Source organism: Mercenaria mercenaria, unplaced genomic scaffold (assembly GCF_021730395.1).
Source record: "Mercenaria mercenaria strain notata unplaced genomic scaffold, MADL_Memer_1 contig_3837, whole genome shotgun sequence".
In the NCBI taxonomy this organism is placed as follows: domain Eukaryota; kingdom Metazoa; phylum Mollusca; class Bivalvia; order Venerida; family Veneridae; genus Mercenaria; species Mercenaria mercenaria.
This window is the reverse complement of record NW_026462015.1, coordinates 33,233-40,871: the sequence shown is the minus strand read 5'-3', so window position 1 is coordinate 40,871 and position 7,639 is coordinate 33,233.

Genomic DNA, 7,639 nt, shown 5'->3' with positions numbered 1-7,639 from the left:
TAATGACAAGGGTCAAGTTTATAATATTCCAAACATAGTTTTCTAAAATTTTCAAAAACATCAGCTAAAAGTAATACGTCAGTTTTTAAATATAGATCATGATAGTCTCCCATTTAATTTTAAATTCATTCCAAACATTTTAGCATGCTCATATTCATTGTCGGATATATGTGTTTTGTTTATAATTGAGTAAAACTCTTCTTTAGGAGGTTATTTTGTTTCTTTGGATTTTATAAATGAATCCATGTAACCATATGGATAAATACCTTTTGTTTTTAATAATTCATTTTTTTTTTCTTTTTCATTTTTATATTCTTGAGAAGTGTACTTAAATTCTGGAATATTTTATTATACTAAAAAATCTACACACACACACAAACATTATATGTTTACATCATTTTATATACAAAGCATTGATACTATAAGTACCGCACACTATTATGGCGTTTTTATTTTTAGCATCATTTAAATAAACAATCAGTACTTAGCACTCTCTTTTAAAAGGAAATATATTGATGTCCAGGTTGACACTTTGAGAAAGATAATTGCATGATAAAGTGTAAATTGATTGTTAATCAGTAATCAAGAATAGCTAAGAATTCACCAAAATTAAAGCTGATTACGGAATACTTTATGTGTTGCGATTCTACAAAAAGATCGACATGTGTGTGACATACAGTTGTATGACTGATGAATTTTTAATAAGTACGAAAGATAAATTTAATTTGTTACTTTTTGCAAATGTTTTCGATAATTTTGTAATTTTTTAGTTTTCTTTAAATATTTTAACGATGGATCCAAAAACAAAAACACAACAGCCTCAGTTTGTATCCTGGACCTGATTAATGTTCAGAAACTGGAATATATTACTGCTACGCCATGGTTTCTAAAAAAATCTTTAGACAAATGTTCATCTCGACCTTCAAAAATAGAAAAAATTCAAAATTTTCCTTTCCGAAAATTAATGAGTTCTGGAAAATTGGTGATTCGTGGATAAATATGATTCAAAAACTAACGAAAATAATTTGTGACATTTGTATCCAGGTACAAATTGATTTTACTTCTACAATAATCTAATACACCTTGTTATTATTCCTAATGTAATTATTTACAGTATTTTATTTCTCTATGCACACTTTAACGGCAAACTTAGATAAAAGCGGCTCATAACTCTGGCTCAAAATTGGGGAAAACGTTGGCGACAACTATGAACAAGAAGCTGCGTTCAATAAACGCTTGATGCCCCCGGTGGCATCCTTGTCGATACAAAGCAATCTAAGTCCAAAACGAGGTCAAGGTCAAGGTCAAGGTCAAGGTCAAACTGAGGTCAGGTGATCTCATAAGATGAGGAATAGTCATAGGTTACATCTGCATTAGTATCAAGTCATTCTTGTTAGGGATATTGATGCTAAATGAAACAGTTCTATTTGGTTAACCTCGTACGGACGGACGGACGAACGAACGAACGGACGGACGGACAAGACAATCAATATATGCCTCCCGCATCAGTAGATGCCGTGGGCATAAAAACCCAGGGGAGGCCGGCCTGTTTATTGAAATTGAAAATTTTCTTTTTTTACCGTCAGTTGACCACACGGAGTTCAGTCGCTTTAAGGTTTATTATGGACAAATCATATAAAATACAAAATAAGAAAATTTGATTTTTTCGAAAAAAAAAAATGGTTCAGCCCATTTATACAATAAGTAGAGTGAGTGCACCTAATTTCGAATACATAAGCAATATGTTTAACTGTTTGGAAATATAGGCATTTTTAGTGACGATAATCAGATTGCATAATGATAATCGATTATTCGGATATAATTGGAAGGTGTTCAGAGCGGTTAATTGGAAAATAATCAGACTTTCATACTGAACCTTCTGTAACATATTATCAGCTCACTCGACTAACTGTATTAGCATATATTTAGCAGGAGTAATGCATTTCTGTCAAGACACACGCATTGCATGTGTGTCACATATCAGGCTCACACACCTACTATTCCAAGTCACACGCATTTCAAAAAAATATAACAATCAATTGTTTTTCATAGAAAATTAATGAATCGAATATGCCCGACGACGTTGACACGGTGTTTTCATACCGTATGAAATAGCTTTTACATTCACCGATGCAACATGTAATTTCTACCGCATGAATAAACTTCACAAAAAGTAAGCATGGAGGGAGGATATTCAAAACCAGGTCTATTCTGTGTTACAAAAACTAAGTTTTTCATGTGAGGACGTCTCCGGCTTCTAGGGGCATCCCCTTTGTAGAGCCTTGAAAGGTATGGTAATGTACTTTGTGTGCGAAGCTTTAGCCCTTGTATGCAGATATCAGTGTGGCTAATTAAAAAGTATATTTTATTTATTAAGGTTTAAGGTGGCATATTTGTATGATTTGCACCTTAACCTCTGTGGGACTATCAGGAGTCCTTGAGAAACTGACCACGCCGTCAGACCGAAAACACATATTTGCACAATGTTTATTTCTAATTTTCTATTTATAATTATTTCTTGTTTATTTAAATAAACATCTACAGCTGTATATAAAAAAAACTAGAAGCACAATGCTGGTTGAAATTATGAAGTATATCGACCTACATTACGAAAGTGGGCAGGGTACCATTGTTTGAGGTCTTTATTGCATAATCGACAAACAAAACACCCCATGTTTTAATTTTCTTTCACTGCTGCACCTTCACATGTCTTGTTGAATCCAAACTACTTCCACACTGGTGGTATAGTATTCCCTGGAAAGGAGAATATAGCTTTGATTGCATTATTATTTTGACCTAACACAGTATGCTTTGCCTCCGTTTTGAAGAGTGGAAAAGAAATGAACCTAAGTAGGAAATACCACTTAAAAGATGCGTAACTCCCAAATATGCTTTAAACTAGCCTTAGTGTCAAATAATCTATTATGTAAGTTCATAATGTCGGTGACTTTGGCTCATTAAATGATCGACAATCGATTGTCTGCGACGATCGGTACATCACTAGCATTTTTATCACTTTAACTAAAGGATAAAAATACCAATTACCATTTTCAAGGAACAATTTCATACAATGAAAAGTCAACATGTTATATTTTCTTAATCACCCCATAGGCCGTAATGGTTAATAAACGGTCTCGTAGATGTCAAAATTCACAATGTAGCCAACGATATTGAATTGTGACGTAACATCATTTCTTTAACATTACGGCCTATGGGAAAATATTGTTAATCGGTATTTTTGTCTTCATTTTGCATTTAATAAAAAATGACCCTCTTGATTTTTTTTTCTTCTTTTCATATATTTTTATTGCTGTATGTTAAGTAATGAATCCAATATTCATGTAACAGCCTTGTCCATGACCGAATCCGACCGATGGTGTGAACAGTCGACCACCAGTCCGCATGTCTGATGGATAAATGAAATGGCCAGAATTCAGCCCAAACAGGAAGTTAAATTTATGAAAAATATCCAGTTATTTTTCTTGTAAAATTTAACTATTTTGGCCGTAAAAAAGTAAAAATAATTGACTGAAAACCAAAATCTGGTCGAACTTTCACCACAGAAAAGACCTTTTGTATGTTTTACGTGGAGGAGAGATATTGACATGTACAAAAATTGTCACAATATCGTGATGGCATACAATTAGTTGGACTAGATGATGTAGATGAACAAAGTGATGAAAGTCTGTAAATCTGAATGTGTAAAAGTTCTCTTGATTAAGCCTAAAATTCTTGAAAAGCGACACAAAAGCTTTGACAGACTTTATGGAATAGGCGAGATCGCCCTGACATCACGCACCAACATCTGTTAATCTGGTGGGGGGTAAAACAAACTATTTTTACATTGTTTGTGTATGGGAACGGAATTTTTGATTTTTAATGACTTTTTCGTTCATTTATGGATTTTTAAAAATTCAGTAAGTTTTGAAATGCTACAGGTTTTCATATTTTCTTATTCAAATATCTTTTTAAAATGAATAACCGTTTTAAATGACATATGGTTTTAATAGCGGCGTAGCAATGATCCAAACTTTTAGAAGAAACACTGTAAGTTAAGCGTTCATAATTAATCCATTTTATTTCGAAATAATAATTAAAAGTTACATGTTTCAATAAATTGTTTTATATCCTTTCCATTGATCAAAAAATATTGATATCATTCGTGTTTTAAGAATGTTTAAGCCGTTAGAAAAACATCACTCTCAGTTCTAAAAATAGAATAGTCAACGGATTTGTGTACAAAACACGATCTCTCGTTTACCTCAGGTGACTGGACACTTTCAGACTGACTTTGCATTGAAGCAACTCCTTATGTTCAAATTCATAGACACCTTGATTGATGAATCGGTTAAGTATTCATGTAGTAGTCCAGCCAAAACATTTATGTTTAACTTTTAAGTTTATCAAAGATTCAATTTTACCCCTCCCATAGTTTAAGGTAGTGACGAACCGTACCGTTGGCGATTGTTCATATATAATGTCCGAAAGAAAGATATATATATACCTGATAGTTTGTAATATATTCTAGCTTCGAACTTTTCAATAAAAACACACACACACAAACACGCGCATACAAAGCAAGTGGGGCACCGCCTTGGAACGGTCAGTGGCAAAAACACCGCTAGGGAACTTTTACACCCACCATGTTCCAAAGACACAGAAACCACAAAAATGCTCCTGTATAAATATATTAGAATCACAAACGTATGTACTCAATGCTTTGCAGAAGACAGAGAAACACGAGAAACATCCTTAAGGGCCCGACGAAACAGGTCAGAAGACAGATATCAAAACAGTTAAGTCCTGGCGGGATTTAAAAACTGCTTATCATAGAGTTCTCTCCCTCTTCCATCAGACACAATCAAAAAGGGAAGCGTAGTGTCCAACTGTAAACGGGTCGAACACTAAACATGTGGTATGTGGTATGTCTCAAATCAGTTGGGTCGTATCCTCTTTTAATAAAACGTTCTATAATTTTACCAAATACAGATTGAAAATTACCATGACCAAGATCTTACGAAGTTTGTAAACCACATCCCCATACGAAAAGGGGTTTGATTCAACTGTGAGAACTTTGTGATAAACATATGCTATTACTTGCCGTGTCACGGTGAAATGGCTTGATAAACAGTTTTAACTGTCTTACTACTAGATGATTTCAAAGACATTATGAACTTTTTAAAATAAAAAATGAAATACTGCGTCTTCCCTGTTAAATGTCCATTCTTTTAGAAACTAAAATATGCATTAAATAATAATATTACCTTTGTAAACATTGTTCTACAAAAAAAACTACATTTGCAGGCAGGATATTCTTAGAAATGATCATGAAAGAAAACTGCCAATATTGCAGACAATGTTAGAATCTCAACTAAATGTGGCATTGTTTCAAGTATTTGTCATGTAAAAGAATGTTTATATTCACATTAATGTTGCAAAATAGCTCATTCTAGTTGCAATAAATAGTTTCATGTTAAAATATGAACATAAATAATCTCTTTAATGCTATATGGAAAAATAGCTCATTCTAGTTGCAAAACAAATATATATAGTTTGCTGCCAACGTAATACCATGAATGATCTTTTAAATACTATTTCAATAGATATAATTTTAATCACAGGCTCATTCTAAAAAACATATGTAGTACATTAAAATTAAACAATTATACATAATAGTTAAATATATCATACAATATTCTCATAGAGGAATCATTACAGTATTATGAGTTAACATAAAGTGTGAATGCATGACGTTCTTTATAAGTGTGTTGTTTGTATGTCAGAATCTTGGCTCGGATTTTTTTTTACCTAGCAAGTTGGCATTGGCATATAAATTGTACGACACATTGATACAGTTCAACATTTGCGTGTTTGCTCATTTTTTTTATTTTACCTTGCAAATCGGGAATGACAATTTTTTTATAGGTTTCATTGGGACTAGAGAAGCTACATTTTCTCTCTCTGAGATACTATGAATTTATAGAGAGTCTGTGAATTAAGGAATGTACATAAAGTCAGACCAGTCGACCTCCACAAGGAAGCAAGTTCGCATTACAAATAACTCTAGAAAGAATGAATAAATATGAACCATTCATCAACACAACATTCTAGACTTATTAGGGTAAAGCGGCTTGCAGTACAAACGAACGTGCATAACTAATCGGTGATAATATTAGTGTCGATGCCGGTTTTTATTCACGCCTGAATTGTACTACGCATTGATACTTGTTCGACATATTCATCTGTATGTAAACCTCCGTAAAATCAGCAGTGTAACATGTTTAAATCTTCTTAACTGAATAGCAGCTTTATGTTCTCTCTATATAAGTGCATTGGATCACAAGGATGCAATGATTTTATAGTGTGCATTACGGAATACAATTTATTTCAGAACAGTTGACTTTCTTTGTGAGACGTGAGATCCATGATACTGTAATGCAATCTCGCTTTATAACTTAATATAGGCAGACGGATTTTATATGAAGTAATCTCAACCAAAATACACCAGACCTATTATAGGATAGCGCCTTGTATACTAACGAACGTGCAGACTCTACAACAAATCCACAAACCAAATAAGAGTTATGTCATTTTGTGCTTTGTATAAACGCCTGAATTGTACTTAACATTGATACGGGTTCAACACTTGCTCGTATACTCTGTTATGATGTGGTGGAAATCAGCAGTGACATTTTGAGTAATTCTAGATTACAATGAAGTGAAATAGTGTGCATTAAGGAATAAAATCAAATTAAGAACAGCTCACTTTCCTACACTTGAGATCCGCGATAATACAAGTTCACATTATTAATCATAATGTGTACAGAGATTTTTGTATAAACCAGTCACCACAGCAAAACACCAAACCTATTGAGGAAAGTCGTCTACTTGTAGAAACGAGCATACATTCCTAACAACAAAACAAATAACCTAATAAAACTAATTTCGTTGGTGCTTTTCATTTACACCTTAATTGTACTGAACATTGATAAGTTTCATAATTTGCATATATATACTCACAGCTTTTAAATCCTTTGAACAGATTGTTGTCGGAGAAGCTATATATTCTCTCTGGATTACAATGATATTATGAATTCATAGAGATAGTTAGCATTAAGAAATATAATTAAATTCCGAACATTTGACTTTCCCATACGTGAGATCTTCGATGAAACAATACAAGTACCAGTTATCAATTTTAAACGCTATAAAGAATGAATAACAACCAATTACCAACAAAATACACCAGACCTATCTTTGATAGATGCCGTTTCGGTTCAAAACTCAGAAAATACATAGATCTACAATGTTCTAACGGGCTATTTTTTCATACAATTATATCATAATGAGCATGTTTCGGCAATACTGGTTATTCAAAACTTTTAGATAATCGGCAATCACAAGAAAATTTTTTGATCATATTCTTAAAATGATAATTATCAAGCTCAGGAATAAACGTTAACTTAAACTCAGAGAAAAGCGGGATTTAAATTTCGGGCCACCAAATACTATTTCGGTACTGTTAACCGTTCCAAGGCTCTACCGAATTAAAACAGTGCCACTTTCAAGGATTCATAAATTGTTAAATGTATTAAAAACTACAAACACCATCGGATACTACGATTTTTTACATGCATAT